Source organism: Barbus barbus, assembly GCF_936440315.1.
Source record: "Barbus barbus genome assembly, chromosome: 31".
Classification (NCBI taxonomy): domain Eukaryota; kingdom Metazoa; phylum Chordata; class Actinopteri; order Cypriniformes; family Cyprinidae; genus Barbus; species Barbus barbus.
In genome coordinates this window covers 21,745,542-21,766,335 of record NC_136759.1, presented here as the reverse complement: position 1 = coordinate 21,766,335, position 20,794 = coordinate 21,745,542, and the positions used below count along the sequence as shown (strand labels likewise).

Sequence of the window (20,794 nt, the reverse complement as noted above, 5' to 3'; positions counted from 1 at the left end):
CTTTGGTCCTAAATGACGTTTTGTGTCACAGAGAGAAAATAATAGTGGAAGGGTTGACTTTGGTTGAATAATCCTCTAGCTGGTGACATTACAAAAACAGCTGGTAGTGACCTACTCCCTGTACGTTCTGGGGAACTGTTTTGAAGACCATTGTGATAGTTCAATATGACCAGAGAAGCTAACATATACTGAACTTTTCATAAAAAGCAGTGCGAATCTGTTATGTTCATTTGTGTCATGTATATCGTCGTGGGCTGAAGTTACATCAAACGGAGTAAGATACAGCCCACTCAGACCACTGGGTTTTCAGACCCCAGATGTTACAGTGTTTTGCAGCAGGAACTAGCAAATTCCATATTTTAAGGCAATTAATTGGCCAATGTTCAATGCTTGGAGATTATTGACATGACTGATATCTGGCTGATTAATAGATGTTGTTTAAGAAGTAGAAGTAGCTGATTCATTTTTCAAAAAATTCTTATAGAGAATTTGAGTTGTTGTCTAAAACGGTGCATTAGGCTGTTTATATTATATGTGCATATTTTAATTGGCCAATGCAAATGTCAGAATTACTAAATATCCTGTTAATAAGTATCCTATTAATTGACCTGCATGACTGATATATTGATCAGTACTGATACGCTTTAATCAGATTATTCTTTATCTAAATTCTAAATGCCTGTACTTTATCAGACAGAGTCCACGTTGATTTAAATATTTCAAATTGGTGTTTGTGTGCTGGATGACTGCTGTTCTACTGCTCAACATCAGATGTGCAATAGATTACACTGTGGTCCTTAGCTGAAACCTTTTAGTGATGTGTTGACCTCCTGTGTTTAGGGGCAGCAGTTTTAACCCCCCCTTGACAACACACTATTAATTGAATCATACTGATATTTCTTCAGGGAAGACTTGATGCAGCTTGGAAGATACACAAGAATATCAGTGAGGTGAGGAATTTGTTGAGGATGCATGATTGAGTCGGTATTCCTCAGATAAAGTCATGCAGATGAAAGTTCATCAAATCAGGAATGAACGATAAGGGTTGGAATGTCTGTTCAGTCAAACTCTGGGGCCATTTCCCATCGGAGTATTATTTGGCACTTTTACAGGACATTTAAAGGGACAGTTCATCCTAAAATGAAAACGCTGTCATCATTTACTCACCATCATGTTATTCCAAACCTGACTTTCTTTCGTCTGTGGAACACAAAATGTGATATTTCAACACACTCCAAATGCCATTCATAACTATTTTACGTTTTTACATTTAGTGGCTAAATTGAATCTCATTTTTACGCTTTCAATCTGTTTGCGCCCAACTGACAGTTACATTTAGAGGTGGGCCTTCATGCTTTTTTCTAAAAAAATTATACATGCGATACAAATGACTTTGTATGAAATCACCATCTCCAAATAGTGAAGCATGCAGGAGGATTCAATGTAATCAAACTCTTTGGGCTTCAAGCACAACTTCCATGCTTCTCCTCCCCTTGCATGTGCTCTGAGTAAAGGTTAAATGTTGAGTTTGATGATGGTTTTCACAGTGAGTGTTTTTTTTTTTAAGGAGATAGATCACCCAAAATGATAATTCCGCCATTTACTCACCCTCATGTCGTTCCATACCTTCATGGCTACATACTTTCATCGAATGGAAAAGAGCAGCCTGGACATTCTGCTAGATAACTGCTCTGCTGGACGCAAGGAGTGTGATAATGATTACCGAATTGTCATTTTTGGGTGAGTTTCCCCCATGACTGCTTTGGAATTCAGTGCAGAAGCTGAAGTGATTTGTTTTTGTGTCTTGTCTCCATAACTTTGAACAGGTAGACAGAAGTCAGAGAGAGACGGGATTGCAATCTGTTGTAGGAGCGGCTTTGCTTTCCCAGAAATTTATAAACGTTTTGAGCCAGCCGATGGAAACGCTTGATAAACGTCATGAGCTTATGAGAGTTTAATCTCTCATTCCTCAGCCCTGTTCACCTTATCTCGAATATATATTTCAGCTGACGTGAGCCAGTCACCATCTATGCAGTCCAGTGCAGGCATCGTATGCGTTATTTTGGAGCCGCAGCGGTAGATTTGGCCGTGATATTTCATCATTTGTACTTGACATTAGTATTAATGGGGACATTTGCTGGATAAGCACACCCTCTAAATGCTTTCCACCTTTGCTAATATATGTGTGATTTGCACGAACAGAAGCGTCTGTGATCTATCTAAGCCCTTTTGCTGTGCCTTCAGCTCAAGCCACTGTTCATCTGCCAAATGTCTGGCCCATAAGACCTGTCCACATGCCAAACATTGCAGAAAGGTTGATTGGTAATTTAATCGTCCTCATTTGTTTTTCCAGTTCCATTTTCTCCTTGAATTCAGCATGTCACGACTGAATAGTTGAGCTTGCTAAGGCAAGCATCACTATCACTATTGCTCATACTCATAGGGTTGGGATTTAAACAAACCTTTAGCCTTAGCAACCACCCTGGAACAATGTTGGGTGTATAGTGTTGCTACAAAGAGCAAAGATTCGTTTCTCAGTAGTAGCATTGCTAGTTTGGAAATAATGTAGGTTTTTCGTGGCAAACCTATTTTACTAATTAAGTATTTAAAAATTTAGTTTTCATTTTATCAAGCAATATTTACAAAATCAAGTTGGGTTTGCGTTGGTTTTTTTTTCTGGCAGCTGTTAATAAATGGAACTAGTGATGTCTGATTTGAGAACAAATCTTTTTTTTTTTCTTTAGTCGGTTCTTCTCAATAAATCAGTTTGTTGATTTCACGTTAATGAACAACATTAAGTTTAAATGTAGAAAGCTACTTTTGCCATGTATTTTGTTTTATAACTAGATACTTTCTTTTTGCTTAGCTTATAGCAAATTTTTCAACCAATCTGAACACTTTATTAACCACATAACAAAACCTTGGCAATAATTATGGACCAAAATAAAATTTAACGAAATGAAAGTTATTACGTCTATAATTTAAACTGAAAATAATGTTTTCGTAATTAAATTTAGATAATTGAACAATTGAGCGCAGTATGCTGTCCATAGTATGGTTTTCTGGCAATATGCCACCTCTCGATATTTCAGCGGAAGAAATTTAAAATTTGTCACATTTTACAGATTGCAGGTATTGCTACTCTACTATTTTTGGTAACTGTGAAGTGGGTCGACACTGCTGATATATTTAACCGTCATAGCTTATCCATATTGTGAGATAGGCGATAGTCAAAATGCGCCATTAGAGAAGCATAACTATTTCGGTCAATAATTTCGGCCCCCTCAACCCGAAAACTACGTTTTGTTTGCTTTTTATTGGCTAAATACTTTGGGTTGCTGATGTTTCACTACATGGCAAACTACCTCAACGCTCTAGCATGCTAGCAGGGAGTTTGCCCAGTCAAGTGCCGCTTTCTAATGTAAAAATGTAGTCATGTCCTTGCGTTAATTATATCCTAAGATTGTTTATCGTAAACAGTATTTGGTTCCAATTTCTGCTCTCTTACAGCTTTATTTAGGCTGCAGAGCCTTTGTGTTTGTATGGAAAACAAGCAGATGGCTGAGATGTGGCCGCTAAAAGCATTGACCAGCTATGGCACTGGGACACAGTCTTAGTTTCCACAGGATTGTTATGTTTCTCAGAGTGACCTAAAAGTCATATTAAAGCAGGCAGTCGTTGTTTTGAGGCCATTTGCCGCAAGAACGAAACCCTGAAAGCTTTTTTAGTAGGCCTTTGTTTGATGTGAAGGAAAAAGTGAGCATGAATTGAGTTGAGAATTGGGTTGTTTGATAATGTAAAGAGCTAATTATAGCTGGTTTAGCATGCGTTCCCTAGATTACACCACTTCTGCTCTGAATTGCTGCCTTGTTTGAGTCTGGATTACATGGAAAGGAAACTGGCATTTTCTAATGAGTATTCGAATTTCCATGAGGAAATCTGCTCCTAACACTCCCCCCCTTTGTTGTTTTTCTTGACATGAGGCATTTGATCATAGTGGGCAACAATGAGAGAGTCTCTGTGGGGTAAGAAATGCTGCATTAAACATGGTTGCAAATTACTCAGAAACCCCCAGTAGAGTCTAGATGTCCTGGAATTGATAAGAAAATGACTCCATTTAGAAGTTTAATTTGCGTTCAGGAGAAATGAACACATTGTCATGGGTTTTGAGAGGGGGTGGCAACCCTCGCATCTACAGCGGGCAGCTATCCATTGTCAGAGAGTTTCGAATCGCCCGCTATAGCACTTTGCAACAATGGCCTGTCACATTGTTTCAAAGAATGGTGTCCATGGTGATGAAGTTCCTGGATGTTCTTTTGTGACCTTTGCTATCAGCAGTTCTGCTTTAGTTTCCTAGGCTGCGTCCTAAATTGCATACATTCAAATCAAGTCACCTCTATTTATATAGCGCTTTATACAGATTGTTTCAAAAAAGTGATAAACAAGAAAATAGTGATTCTAATTCAATTCAGTTCTTCTCAACTCTCTTGAGTAAGGAGTAGGGATGTGCGCTACGACTAATTTGACTGTCGTTTAAACGGAAGTTTTGTATCCGACTAGTCTAAGTGTAAGAAACCCCCAAAAGATGGTAAGAAAAAAAACTCGTGTGTGTGTGTGTATAATAGCCTGCATTTGAAATACTTAAGATCACGATTATGCTTTACCTCGCGTTATCATAATCATAAAAAAAAGCATACACTTAACGTCAGCTTCTTTATTGAAATCAGCTGGGGCAATGCCGAACAATGAAAAATCAATCATCAGCCTGACAAACTTCTTCATCTTCATGTAACGTTAGCCAACATATTAAAACACAAATCAAAATCAATAGGAAAGTTTATCAAGTAAAAGCGTAAAACGGCTTTTAAAAATGTACTTAATGTAGGTTGTATCGTCTAAAAACAAAACAATGCAACAATGACTATTTTACTTAATCAGACCATGCGTTTTTGTTCAGTGAAATTAACATGTCAATGTGGTCTGGTGAACGACGGGACCTGAGGCGATTTAACAATTATTCCTGCAGAGGCAAGCAGTGCTGCACTTCCGGCCTTTTCTGTATCCACGGTACCTATCCTTTTCTCCAATGATGCTGCAGCCGTCCCTTTGAACTCGGCAACTTTGTTTGAATCGCCTGTTGCTGGGCAGAGATGCCTAGGAGGATTTATTGATAAAACAATTTAATTTGCAGATAAAGATTAAAGATCATTATTATTATTATTATTATTATTAGCAATACAAACACTATATTAAATATAATGTAGTTTATATTTGGCTATATTTATTTAGCTGTTCAGTAAGCTTATTGTCACGGGAAACACCATGGAATCCGGCACGTATGTCTCGCTGCATAAAGCAGACTCCAGCACGGGTATCATGGTTTCGATGGTCATCCGGTTCTCATCAGACAACTCCAAAGTCCTGGCGTCTGAAAGTTTGGTGACGGATCTGTCAGATAATACAGCAGCAATGGCCCATCTCTGTTCGTTTAGGTGTGCAAACATATCGCTGACTGAATTCCAGCGAGTTTTGCAGGACTGTATTAGTGTGTGTTGGGGCAAAGCTTGCTGTTCCTGCTTTTTCTTGAGTGCAACGGTTGCAACAGTGCTATGGTGAAAATGGCTCATTTGTCTTGTGCATGCACCAGTTAATCGTGTCGTGGCGTTAGCTTTAAATCCATCCGTTACCGCTAATGTTACACGACTTTGGGGAAGTCGTGGCCTAATGGTTAGAGAGTCGGACTCGTAATTCAAAGGTTGCGGGTTCGAGTCTCGGGCCGGCAGGGATTGTAGGTGGGGGGAGTGAATGTCCAGCGCTCTCTCCATCCTCAATACCACGACTGAGGTGCCCTTGAGCAAGGCACCGAACCACCAACTGCTCCCCGGGCGCCGCAACATAAATGGCTGCCCACTGCTCCGGGTGTGTGTTCACGGTGTGTGTGTGCAGGTTGGATGGGTTAAATGCAGAGCACGAATTCCGAGTATGGGTCACCATACTTGGCAGTATGTCACTTCACTTCACTAACTGGAGCGTGTGGGCAAAGCATGCAACTGACTCCCACTCGAGGTGTTGGTTGGCCAGCACGATGTTGCTTGCATTGTCGTGGATACAGGCAGTCAAGTCAAGTCACCTTTATTTATATAGCGCTTTTTACAATGCAAATTGTGTCGAAGCACTGCACAATATTAAAAAAGGAAAATAATGTGTCAATAAGTTTAAATAGTGTCTTGCAAGCAGGTCGACGATATCGCTGGAAATGAAGCGTCCCCAACTAAGCAAGCCAGAGGCAGTGACCTTGCCGTTCAGACCCCAATTTGTAATTGCTGTTCGGAGGTGCTCTGCTAAATTTTCTGCGGTGTGGCGCTCATCGAGTGCACAAGTCTGTAGCTCAAATAATAGAGCATGGCGCTAGCAACGCCAAGGTCATGGGTTCAATTCCCAGGGAAAGCAAGAGATGATAAAATGTAAAAACTGTAACTTGAATCCAATGTAAGTCGCATTGGATAAAAGCGTCTGCTAAATGCTTAAATGTAAATGTAGTACGCTACTTTTGAGTTCGCCTTAAAAGTGGGAAGTTATGGTCATGTAAGCCTCTGTTTTTAATGATGTCCAGCAATCTGTAGTTATTGCTACATAATCTGTCTTCTCCATGGTCTTTTTCATATTCATGAGCATGTTCGGATGTGCCAGCTCCAAACGTGACGTGATCATTTTCCTCCCTGGTATATCAAGAGACCTGGCAACAGCTCGTCTTTCGCGTGGTCATTTTTGAGCTCGCCGCAATAACTGTCACAAAGAAATTGCATATGCTAGTAGGTCTGAGGTAAAAATTTAGTTTCCGGCCCGATACACTTTAATAAAAAAATTAAAGTATTATTTTATATAACATTTTATTTGAACTTATTTAAAATGTCAAATGTAACGTTAAAATTATGGTAATTTGAATTCTCTTTGAATTGAAATCTCTCTCACGTGTAATCGACTATTGTTTTCAGTGTCGACTAGTAGGAGCTGTACCGTTTAGTCGACTAGACCCGCACATCCCTAATAAGGAGGCCTACTTTTAAATAAATGCATACTTCCAAACAAATGTTCTATATTGAATGAATGTGTATAGTATTGGTTTAAATCTCCCTGGGAAGTTTGTATTTACAATTTGGGAAGTCGTAATAATGACATCAAATGAGTTTGATCAAATGGTCTGTGCAAGATGGCTATATACTTTTTCTACAACAAATTCAACAATATTTTTAAATTCTACTTCTACAAATTCATAAATAATGTGCATCTTATGTTTTTATTTAATTTATGAATGTGCTCTAAATCCAGTTATATTGTGTCATGTTTTGCACATGCAACTTTAAATTTAAAAACAAATACAAATTTCATTTATTTTGACAAATTGCACTGCTCTGAAACTCTGGGCTTTAAAGAGTTTACTACTCATAAATATGAGTTTGTCATGGCATTCATGTGTGTTGAGTTCATACATACAATACCGTGTTTTCATATACAAAAATATACAAATACAATAAATATCCATTGGATGAGCACTTTAGAAGCTCACCGGAAATAGCATGTCATTCGGGAACTTTACACTTGCTGTTTTATGAATGCTGTGAATTCAGATTTACTTCTGTTTTGCTATCTAGTAAGGAAGTTTGCAATTTTGGATGCAGCCCAAGTGTAGGCATCAATGTACAAAAGCTCTCATGAAATGGTTTGGTAGCATTATATATTCATAAAGCAGCCTTCCCCTGGTGACTGTTCCCAGAAACTGCATTGGCTCGTGTGGATCAGCAATGTACATTCTGTCAATAATCAGTCTCTCTGCAGTCTCCAGCCACTCCTGTGGCCTTGTATGCAGCTCTCGGTGACTCAGCATTTTACATACAGATGAGTGCATCTGCAAAACAAGAGAGAGACAGGCAGAAACCGAGCAAAGATGGCCCACAGGAAGAACTTTCTGTAACATTCAGGAATTTCACCTCCCACAGACATGGCGGCCACCCGCCAAACTGAAGCTATTTCTCGTTGCGTCTGTATTTCTGGGCTTTGGGTATGTGAGTGTTTGGTTCACACCAAGGCAGAGAAATATGAGTGGATCGTTGCCACGGCCTCCTCCCACTCGCCACAGTTTTTTGCTTTATGACATGTTTTGGTGTCTCCAGTGTTTGCTGTTTCTATATTATGGGGAAGAAAACACTCAGCATGTGACTTCCAAAAAAGACTTTTTTTCGGTCTCCCTTCTTTGTTTGATTTTTCAGCCTCCGTTTCCTCTGGAGTTGCCCTTGCAGTTTTTGTCGCTACTTTGCAATTGTTGGGATTCCCCTCTTTCCTTCAGCCGCGCTCCGTTTCCTGCAGGATGTCCACCAGAGATGCCCCTGGTAGGGGGTAAGTGAAAAAACAAGGAGAGAAGGGTTGTAGACTGCCGTATGAAAGGGCTTAGCTGGATGTTAGGCCTCTCTGTGGGGGATGAACATTATTACATACCTCCGTTCCTTCGGCTATAATTTGCTAACGGTCAACGGATCATCAAAATTAATAACGTGTGCTTCGTTTGGCATCCATTTTATGGGTCAACAATGTGCTTTTCTTACAAAAATATAGTAAAAATGCAATTTACACTATGGCTTAATTACAATCTTCTATAATGAATGTGCACTGTTTAAAAATAAAAAATAAAAAATAAAAAAAAGTTGAGCCAACTTAAAATTTTAAGGCAACCAGTTTCAGCAGATTTTTAAGTTTTCTCAACTTGTTGCTTTAAGTTTATACAACAAAAAGTTGAGAATCTCCTACAAAAATAAGTTGAGAGAACTCAAAAATCTGCTGAAGCTGGTTGCCAGTGCCCCTATTATGCCTTTTCGCATATTACCATTCATGCCGTGTGTCATGTAGCAGTATATGAACATAAACTTCCTGCAAAGTTGTGAAGCTGAAAGTGTGTGTGATATAGAGTTATTGCCTATCAAAATAAAGAGCCGGCTCGCAATCGCCTAAACGAGTCGTTAGGAATTCGAATCTTATTCTGTTACGGCTGTACGTCACAAAGTAACACATTTGCATAATGTCCGCCCATGGGCAGTCATTCGCGCTGTACGTGGTAGACCAATCACAAAGGACTGCGCCATGTGACCAGTCACAGCAGCGAGCGCTCACGGAAAGGAGGGGTTAGAGAGACTGATTCTTTGAACTGCTTCGCACGAGTCGTTTAGGAATCATTTAGAAATTAGGTCAAATTAAAGCTATTTTTTGAGAAAACTAACGTGTTTTTTGAATATGGATGCATGTAAACCTGTTTTAGGAGACTCTTAAAACAATATTAGCAACCTTAAAAATGGCATAATAGGGGCACTTTTTAAAATTTTAAGTTGGCGCAACGTTTTTTAATTTTTTTTACAGTGTGGTTTGTCTCCGTATTATGTAATCGCATATGTCAGGGTGGTGCAACTGATATACTGAAGAAATAATGTTATTACAAGAATGTAAACCTGAGGTGGTTTAAGTAGGATTTATCTTGTATTATTCATTTGAAAAACCTTTACCTGGTTTCATTTGGTGTGACCAGCAAAGTCATGCGGTCCAACCAACATGCAGAAAATTAAAGACTCTGTCAAGGTCAGCAATGCTCTTAAAATATATAATTTCACCTTATATAAAATAAGCATATAAATATCATGTTGTAAAATTCCATATGTTGTGACTTCTCTAAATCATAATGACATTTATAAATTAATAATTCATGATATTTATAAAAAATACTACTACCGTAAAAACATATTTGGGGTCAGTTTAATTTAAATTTTTTGTGAAAAATATAACTTTTATTCAGCAAGGACACATTAAATTCATGATATGTGACACTAAAGTATTTTATACCAATATCGTTTTTATACAAATTTTAATGTTACAAAAATTATTTAAAATACATGCAGTTCTTTTGAACTTTTTATTTATTAAGGAATCGTTACAAAAAATTTCAAAATGTATCACAATTTCCACAAAGATATTAAGAAGCACAACTTTCAGCATTAATAATAATGTTTATAGAAATGGAAATGCTTCTTAAAATAATCAGCATATTAAAATAATAATTTGTTAGTTTTTTATTAATGGTTACACCACATAATAACTTTTCTTAAATATGGACTTGTAAGTTTTCAAAACTTGATAGTTTTTCATATTCTAAAAACTTCTAAGATACTAGATTTTTAAAATATTTTTTTCTTTTACTTTTTATCATTGTCTCTCTAGTACGTCATTGATGTGTGCAAGTAGAGCTCCAAAGAGCACAAGCAGGCGCTCGTAAGTGAACCTTCCTGATTATGACTTCATCAGATAAAAAGAAATTGCATTACATTTACCGTTTAGAAACCCTTTTATAGCTTAAACTGTGATTTGCATTTCCACCTGCCAGGCAGAAATGGAGGGAGAGAGTCGTTGCAGTGTAACGTATAATTAGATATGGCAGGTTTAATCACGAGAAGATGAGCAGTCATGAGAGAAGGGGGTTTGAAAATGCCCAAATGTGTGAACGAGTGAAGGCATGATGCTATCATGAGCTCCTTCAGTGGTCCTCTAATCACACTTCCCTCTTCTCATCTCTGTACGTCTGTGCTTAAACTCCGGCAGGCGCCCAGGGTGCCGGAAGGCCAGCACCTTGTCAGAAGCTGTTAGATGAGGCTGTCTGCTCGCAGAAACTTCGTTACCATTGCAGTGGCCTTTAACACTGCCCAGTGCTTACGGAGCGAATTCAGTCACCACAATTGGCCGTCTTGAAATGACCTCGGAGGCAGACAGTGTTTGAATAAAATTAGGGCTGGAAAGAGAAGAGGCAGTCTGAGTAATACACACAATTGCTGCACAGCCTTGAGTTTTGGTCTGATTTACTGTTGTTGGACAAATCTTTGTGGTCGAAATCCAGTCATTTCAAGAGGAATGCATGCAGGAGGACGAAAGATTTGCCCCACGCAGATTTCACAAGTAGATTGTGTGAATTTGCCAGGTTGACCAACAAAAAAAATACTTCAAAGTGACTTCTCTGTGAGCTGTGCTTTGCACATTGCTACACTATTGACAATAGACCATTTTTGCCTGCAAAATTTCACCACATTTCCACTAATGTGACATATATTTACTAGAATTGTAATATAATTACTTAAACTACATAGCAAAATCTACAAGTCAGTGGTGTAACTAGTCTTAGGGTCTTAAGGAGGCCCTGTTCATTTTGGTTAGGGATGGGTCACAATAGTCAACTAGACAGCTGAATAGTTGACAAATGTATCCTTTTTATTATTATTATTTTTTATTTTAGTTTTGATATTTTAGTAGCAATACTTTAATTAGCAGCCTAGCAACCTGATGTGCTTAGATTGCACTGTAAAGTCTTAAATCAAATGTTTATAAAGCACCGCCACCGGACAGCTTTGGCATTTAAGTGTCACATTTGGAGCGGTTTTTGAGCAGTGTTATGTTATTTTAGTATTATTTATATACACTCACCTAAAGGATTATTAGGAACACCTGTTCAATTTCTCATTAATGCAATTATCTAATCAACCAATCACATGGCAGTTGCTTCAATGCATTTAGGGGTGTGGTCCTGGTCAAGACAATCTCCTGAACTCCAAACTGAATGTCAGAATGGGAAAGAAAGGTGATTTAAGCAATTTTGAGCGTGGCATGGTTGTTGGTGCCAGACGGGCCGGTCTGAGTATTTCACAATCTGCTCAGTTACTGGGATTTTCACGCACAACCATTTCTAAGGTTTACAAAGAATGGTGTGAAAAGGGAAAAACATCCAGTATGCGGCAGTCCTGTGGGCGAAAATGCCTTGTTGATGCTAGAGGTCAGAGGAGAATGGGCCAACTGATTCAAGCTGATAGAAGAGCAACTTTGACTGAAATAACCACTCGTTACAACCGAGGTATGCAGCAAAGCATTTGTGAAGCCACAACACGTACAACCTTGAGGCGGATGGGCTACAACAGCAGAAGACCCCACCGGGTACCACTCATCTCCACTACAAATAGGAAAAAGAGGCTACAATTTGCACAAGCTTGGACGGTTGGACGAAAATTGGACGGTTGAAGACTGGAAAAATGTTGCCTGGTCTGATGAGTCTCGATTTCTGTTGAGACATTCAGATGGTAGAGTCAGAATTTGGCGTAAACAGAATGAGAACATGGATCCATCATGCCTTGTTACCACTGTGCAGGCTGGTGGTGGTGGTGTAATGGTGTGGGGGATGTTTTCTTGGCACACTTTAGGCCCCTTAGTGTCAATTGGGCATCGTTTAAATGCCACGGCCTACCTGAGCATTGTTTCTGACCATGTCCATCCCTTTATGACCACCATGTACCCATCCTCTGATGGCTACTTCCAGCAGGATAATGCACCGTGTCACAAAGCTCGAATCATTTCAAATTGGTTTCTTGAACATGACAATGAGTTCACTGTACTAAAATGGCCCCCACAGTCACCAGATCTCAACCCAATAGAGCATCTTTGGGATGTGGTGGAACGGGAGCTTTGTGCCCTGGATGTGCATCCCACAAATCTCCATCAACTGCAAGATGCTATCCTATCAATATGGGCCAACATTTCTAAAGAATGCTTTCAGCACCTTGTTGAATCAATGCCACGTAGAATTAAGGCAGTTCTGAAGGCGAAAGGGGGTCAAACACAGTATTAGTGGTGGTCCTAATAATCCTTTAGGTGAGTGTAGTATTATATAGGGCTGCACGATTCTTGCTAAAATGTGAATCACGATTTTTTTCAATGGGAATTGAGATCACGATTCTCTTACACGATTCTCATTTTTTCAACCAAAATGTATTGCACTCAAGTACAACCCCCCCCCCCCCCCCCCCCCCCCCAAAAAAAAAACTTTTTTTGAGAAGTGTTATGTTATTTTAGTATTATTTATATAGTATTATAGTGTTTTTTCAAAATATGAATATATTTTTATATTCAGTTTTATTGCCACATTTTGTTTTGTGCTTTTGTTATTATTATTTTTTTATTTGTTTCTTGGAATTTCTATTCCGGTTTCATTTATTTTTATTACAATTTTAGTCATTTTATTACTACGACTTAAACTTATTAAAGCTATTTCAGTTTGTTGTTAAGGCAACATTTCTAATTAATTCTATATTTTTCTTCCAATATATTTAAAATGTTATTTTAGCTGTATTACAGTGAAAGAAAAGTTAACGATAAGTTGTGTAAGCTTGTTCATTGAATATTTATATTTAAAACTTCATTTTTAATACAGTATATATATATATTCATACATGCATAAAAACATCATAGTCCTTTACAAACAAGTAAAGACACATGCAAATTAACTCAAATTTAAACTAATTTATTGCAAAAGTGGGTGTCGCGACAATGCAACAAAGGAATAGTTCACCCCAAAACATTATTTCTGTCATGATGTACTTCACCTCATGTCAATCCAAAACCAAGATGCTTTTTTCATTGTAACTCAAAAGCTGCTTCTATACTACCCATATACAAATATAGAGCATAAACATATCAAAATATTATTTGCAAGCTGAAGCATAGATTTTTTTTTAAAGCAAAACTTGGCATGATGACAGTGTTGGGAAAGAGTTATGCTAAGTATTGGTTATTCTTTTTTGATGCGTGTCTTGCTGCATAATGACAAACACATCTCCTTACATCATGTGATAAGAGAACCATCTGGGAGCATTTTTTTATCTGGCCAGCTCTTTCCTTATCTGGCGACAGTGCCGGCCGCTCGCTCATGAGTAAGTGTTGCGTTGCTTAAACGTGATGGGCCTAGTGTTATCGAGCGCCCCTGCGACGGCTTGTCATCTTGGTCACACTTAGCTATCGCCGGCAAGCGGGAAAGGAGCTATAAAACGAGCAGCGTCATGGCTGGGAAGATGGATGAGATTCATATGAGACAGCAAGTCAAGTGCTTCTCAGGCTGGCGGAAAAAGGGCTTTCACTTTATTTCAGAACTTCCATATGGCTTCTCACGAGTTTATTTAGTTCTACTTCCAGTTGCTAAATGGTTATCTGTGCAATCTGGCTGGAAATTGAAAGCTCCAGAGCTGTCGGATCACTACACCAGCTTAGTTTTTCAAAATGTTAGCTGCTTTTGTACAGCGAAAACTTGATTTGTTGCCTCTTTGGGGTCTGTCTGATATTTTGATCTCTTGCTCCAAGTGTAGTATTTAAAAACGATTGTAGTCGGCCTCGGTGTCAAGCAGATGGCTTGTCAGGATCCAAGGCGACACATAGGAACGTCACGACCTTTGCTTCAGGGACTACTAGACCACAAAGAACAATTACTTCAAATGTCAGGAGCACTCTCAACCTCACTCCCACTGTAATAATAGTTATTAAATTTAAGACATGTGACAGGAGAGTTATTGCACCTTTTGTGGATCTATATGTATCTTGAATCAATTTTTAGGGCCTTGTTTTATGTTGGCTTAGAGATTGAGCTTTATCTGGAGAATCAGCTGTGAAGTGCAAGCATAATTAAAAACTGTTCAGAAGGGAAATGAGTGTCTATAAACCAAACAAAAACTACCCTAAGATGATGAGCTTTGTTGAAAACCAATAAGAGGTTGCACGCATGGCGAGTCCTGATCTATTTTCTTCTATGATCAATTCTTCTCATTTAAAATGTATTTTTGTGGCATTAAGTCAAAAATATTAAGGTTTTGCAATTGCCATGATATAAGGAAGAAAAGGCTGAGAAAAAGCCTGAAAAAATACTTAATACTTATAATAATAAAAATGATGCTCTTGATTTCATGTTTCTTTGGCAAATCAAAGTCATGTGGTGTAACATAACAAAAACAGGAACAAATGTAAAACAGGAAATTATATCATAGAATCGACCCCTGCAGACCGTCATAACTGTGTCAAGGTCAATAAGTTTCTTAAAATAATAAACCTTTTATGGGAAGGCGAGGTTAGTTCAGGCTGTTAATTGTCCGGTGCAACTCCCCCGAAACATAATGAGATTTATGAATTCATATTTTATGATATTTGGAAAAATCGAATTCAAAAACTTGAATTTGAAAATAACATTTAAGATGTACAGTCACTTGTTTTCATTATGCGAGGGGAAAATGTTATTACTTTTAACTACCAGTGTTATGGAATTATTTAATTATTACTTTTTTATTTATAGCTTTTTAATTTTAATTTAACCATTTGTTATTTGCTTTTGTTTTATATTTCTATGCAGCTTTAAACACATTTCTTTCAGTTTTAGTATTATTAGTACTTCAGCTTAAACCCATTTCATTTCAGTCAGTTACCATGGCAACATTTCTAATGATCATTTTAGTTTTTCATTTCATATTTTATTTCAGCTTTATTTCAACTAAGGTAATGATTTTCTTTGGTTTTAGTTAACGATAACAACACTGACGGTTACACCACATGACACTCGATTCATTAAATGATTTTCAAAACCAAATGAAACCAACACGAATGCATGTTTTAAATGACATTCTTGTCAAGTTTTCCTTATCTTCTACACTCATTGACAGCACAACTCAAAACACGGTCAGGGTTGTGCAGCAACATACTAGCTGTACTAGACACGATATGCTGTTGTCAAGAGAAGTTATCGAAATAAGAATGAAGAATGATAGTTTGTGTTTTTGATGAAACGACATGATGAATTTCAGGGGAATGCAGGTGCCTTGTTAGGTAAAAGCGCTTAAGCGGTGGAATGCAGTCGGTCCGGTACGGCCCGGCTCTTGTTGTTTTTCTATCTGCATATGAGCTAAAATAAGAGGGGCGTGCAGAAGAGGGACGGGTCTCTGCGCCGCCTGTTTTTCTGTTGACATAACCGATCCAGATTGGATGAGTCACCATGCGAAGGCTCTGAGACGTGTTGTCAACATGCATTTCTCTTCATTACATTTGTGACTAGCCTCTGTGTAAGCCAAACAAACAAGGATGTTTGAGAGAGCGCAAAAACACACTGTAATCGCGCATTTCCTGCGGTGTCCCATGGAGCAGGCTTTGTGCAGATCTACCCAAGCAAATCCAAACCCCCCCCCTCTCCCTGTAGGGTCAGGGGTGAGAAGAACCCTGATCTGGCCTTCGGCGAGTGAGAGGTTGATGGGAGAAATTAGTCTGCGTTGGGTTTAGTGCAGTTCAGGAGGAAACTGGCCCTGGTGTTCTGTTTCTGTTTGTTGTTTTATTCGCGCATCGCCACTAAAAGACAGTTGCAGGATCTGTGTGGTTTTGCTGTTGGATCCTGTCTGGGTCCTTGGGGAGCGTGGGCCTTTTGTTTGTTAACCATTCCCTATGGTGTAGGCAAAGCTTACAAAAATGTACCTTTGGTTTTGCTGCGATGCCTTGACCTTTTGGAATGTCGAATGCAGCCGTCATGCCAGTTTTCTCTGGAAATCACGCCCTCTGATGTCATGCCTCCGTTCCTCCGGCTGTGCAGCTGCTGTACACCCCACTTTGTCAATTATTAGTGGTGTTTGCCAAGGCGGGCATCGCCACTTCTATCACCCATATGTTTTCATAAGTCTAAGTGTACTTGAAACATGCACCGACTGCACCGCTTGAGCTACAGACATCAATGATGCCTTAAATCATGTGATTAGAGGCGTGTTATTATTTTTCTCAGTGGCAAAATGTACGATTTATGCCTGTCCATTATTAACATCCATATCTGGGCACCAAAATATCATAAAGACTTCTGGCACTTTTGACTTTTTATATACTATTATTTTTAAAGAGTTACTCCACCCCAAAATGAAAATGTTGTCATTAATCACTTACTCCCATGCACTCAAAAAAAGATACTTTAACTTAATTCAATTGTTTCCACATAAGAGGAACATGTTAGCTCTACTCAAAAACATAATGTATGATGAACTAAACGGAATTGACTAAATTTAAACAACCATGTCCAAATAACATGTTTCCATTATGTGGAACCGCTGTCCATAAATGATTTGATTTATTTCAAGGTAAAATATTTTTTGATGCAGCTGCTATTTATGACACATACCAAACATGCTAAATATAGCTCTTATTGTTAGGAGTTAGCCAGAAGATGGTTGTTACATCCACAATACCCAAACTAGGTTTTTTATTTTTCATTTTTATTAAAACAACATGAATTCTTGTTAGCAGGTCCTCAACCCAAGCACACGCTCTACACCACAATGGTAACCCCCAAAACACTAAAATAACAAACTCTCTTAAATACTAACATAAAAGAGCATTACACATTAATATGTATCCCCATTGTATCATCTTGAGAAAAGATGCATAAAATAACATTTTATTTGAACATTTACTCTCCTTATCCAGCACTGTGCAAAGCATGATGGGAAGGAGAAATCCTGTTCCTAGATTATATAATGATACTTTAACGCAACTAAAATCATTTATGCACTCAAATGGATTAAGTAATGTGGTAGAAAATAATTGTTAGGTTAACTTGAGTTAAGTAAACTGAACAAGCACCAAATGCTATTTTGACCTACTTAATTGAAACATGTTCTTTTAAACTGAAAACATTGTTGAACCAAAGCATAAGTGTTTCAAGTCAGTTTACCACAATGCAATGTGTTTGAACGAGAAATCTAATACAATGGCGTTAAATTAAAATTAATTGTTTAAATGAAGTGAACGGTATCGTAAATTCATTATTTTGTGTGTCGTTCCAAACCCGTAAAAAGCTTTGTTTTTTTTTTTTAAATGACATTAAAACATTTTCCTTTGGACAATTTTATTTTAATTTCTATTTTGCTTTATTTTTTGAGTTTAAGTTTGAGTAATTTTAGTACTTCAATTTATGTTTAAGTCTTTCATATAACATTTGATTTTTCACCTTTATTTAGTTAACAATAGCAATACTGGCAAGCAATGTTACTGCTAGCTAGCTACTCACTGACATAAATAGCTTAGCTTATAAATATTTTCTTTATAAATATGAAATATTCAATTAACAACCTCAGCACACCTGAGAAATTGATAGGTGCGTAGGAAAAACACTTCAACAACGATGTCCAATCCAATCAATAAAAAATAATATCCCACACACTATCAGTCCATGCTAAATATAGAAATTTATTATTACAAAAAACAGCGACGTTTCGGTCCACTGACCTTCATCAAGCAAAAAATGATAACAGAATCTGCTGGTTATGGTACTATGATACCGAGTGAGCTGCTTGGATGATTCAGACAGAAACAGTTTTCAAAGTATAACCCATTAATTGGATTAATGAAATGACCTTGACCTTGACCTACCTTGTGATTTTTAATCAAAATGTAATAACTCCAATCTTCCAGTAAAATGACTGATCTTTACTTCTCCAATCATTTAGTCCACTTAAGGTCTGTTCACGAGATAACCAAGTAAAAAATAACAACTTATTAATCAGTGAGAAGGGAAATCCTCAACACAACTGTTACAGTAATTATATAGAGGAGCAATATTATTGGAATCATTTTCCGAACTATTATTTTTTTTATTCTGACCTCAGGCGTCACGCGTGCTTCAGTATGCGTAGTAAACAAAACAGAGCATCTGCGCCATTAATTCATACGAAGACATGCAGAACGTACAGGATTTATATTTAAGTGTTTTGCAGCTTCAAATTCACAGCCAATATAATTCACAATATAAGTGAACATTCAAAATTTGGCAAATTCCGTCACATTCTGTGTAATGCAGTAAATTCAGTTTTTATGGCTGGATTTCGCCATTGCCCTAGTTGTAGTTGTAAGGTCTTAAACCCCGCCCCTTTTCACATTCCGCCCCTATTTTTTTCTTTTTAGATAATCTGTTTCACTCAGATATACATCAAAATATGAAAAATCTGTTGCTTCTTCTGGTTTGTCATTATTTTGATCAATAAAAACCTAAAAACAGTGAAAAGCTACATACTTTAGTGACACTACTGCTTAACACTACCAGTGAGCAACCAGCTAGCTCTGTAGTCACGTAGCACTAGCATTAAGACAGCGAGCAGCGTGATTAAGAGCCGCTCACTATTTCCTCAGAAAATGTCAAAATCGAGTTTCTTTTATTAGAGAACATTTCCGAGGGCCTGGTTTCTGGTCGTTTTTGTTTGAAACGACATGTCCAGATCTGTTTGTCAAAGAGTGACTCTCTGCCTCAGGAAGAATTTGACATTGACTGAGGCAAAAAAAAGGGGAGGTAATCTCATGTATGCAGCGAGACAGAAATCCTGCACGCAGAGAGGATTGCGGAGACTGTTTTGATGGGCATTATGGGTACTTGACTACCTGCAGGGTGGAACAAGGAAACCAAACAAACCAACGAGCGTAACCGGGATCAAAAGAGGAAGAGGTGCGAGTGCAAGCGATTACAAACAACAGATCTTCAGATCACACACTCAACAGTCTGCGCTTTCCTGCAGGGAAACATGAGAATAACTGTGTTGTTTTTGCTCTCTCTCGAGTTTGATGAGAAGAGGTAGCTAGAGTCAGTGCAGAGAGACGGCCTGTGATTGGCCGTGTTAAAGCCGGGCTCTGGCTGAGTCATCTAATCTCACACAGATCTGGACTGATGGGCTTCGGGAGAATCGGTTTGGTAAATTACTGTTGCAGGGTAGGACAAATCCCCTCTTATCTGATGTTCTCTCTCTCCTTCTGTTTGGTTCTCTCGTGTCGTGCTGCTTTGCACATGGGTCGACTGCCCGGTGGAGTGTACGAGTCTATGATGGTCTCGCTTGGCGCTGCAGGCTACGTCTTCATTGGAATGGAGCGAGGTTGATGAACTGTGCTCAGTGTCCATCCACTGATCTGATAAATTGGCATAAGCCCTGATGCATGAATGTGCAAATTATTACAGATCCTGTTTGCTTTCTCTTCTCTTCCTACCTCCCTTCCTCAATCTATTCCTGCTCGTCCATCATCTTAAACCATCTCCTGGTGTTTTGTGTAGATGAAGCTCCTGTCTAACTTGTTTACTCAAAAATACATTAACATGTGTTATTACCTGCAGTTCAGAGCTGGTCTCAAACCACTCCAAACTATTCACTCGGTGAGTGAGTTATTTGAATGATTCAGATTGAATCACTGACTGAGTCAGTGTTTTGGTAACATGGTTAATTGATTAGTTTTTAATTTATGAATTAAAGAAATTGAAAGTAAAAATGTCAGGGGGATATGACTATACTATGGAAGCCCGTTTCCACAACTGAATAAAAAATTAAAAAGGTAATTGCGACTTTTTATCCCACAATTATTTTTATTTCACAATTGAGATATAAACTCGCAATTGTGACTTTTTTCCTCACAATTCAGACTTTTTTCTCACTCGCAATTCTGAGAATTTATCAGCCCCCCCCCCCAAAACTGGACGCAACTGCGAGTTTATATCACACCAATTGTGATTTTATAAATCGCAATTCTGACTTTATAACTTGCAATTGGAAAAGTCAGAATTGTGAGATAAAAAGTCGCAATAACATTTACATTTTTTTTTTTTTTATTCAGTGGCAGAAATGGCCTTCCATACTATCCTGATAACATACTGAAGAAAAAAAAAAAAAAATTAAACAATCTTGCATAATGTTTTATTATTGTGTCTTGTAAGAATAATTAAACATTAATCATTTTTAATATTGTAAAATGTTTCTCTAAAATCATAGAGAGGAGTCCTGAAGAACATTGAGCTGTCAATCATATAATTTGACCGTTTATTTCAAATTATATATTATATACTAAATTATAAAATTATATACTCCATAATGATATTTATGAAGTGATAATTCATGAAATTCTTAAA

The 20,794-nt window shown here is 38.0% G+C and overlaps 1 protein-coding gene across 1 annotated transcript in view; it reads left to right on the top strand.

Moving 5' to 3' along the window:
• The window catches only part of LOC306851012 (rho GTPase-activating protein 35-like), an 85,751-nt gene that overhangs the window by 1,436 nt on the left and 63,521 nt on the right, over window positions 1-20,794 (top strand). The gene's annotated exons all lie outside the window — the stretch shown is intronic.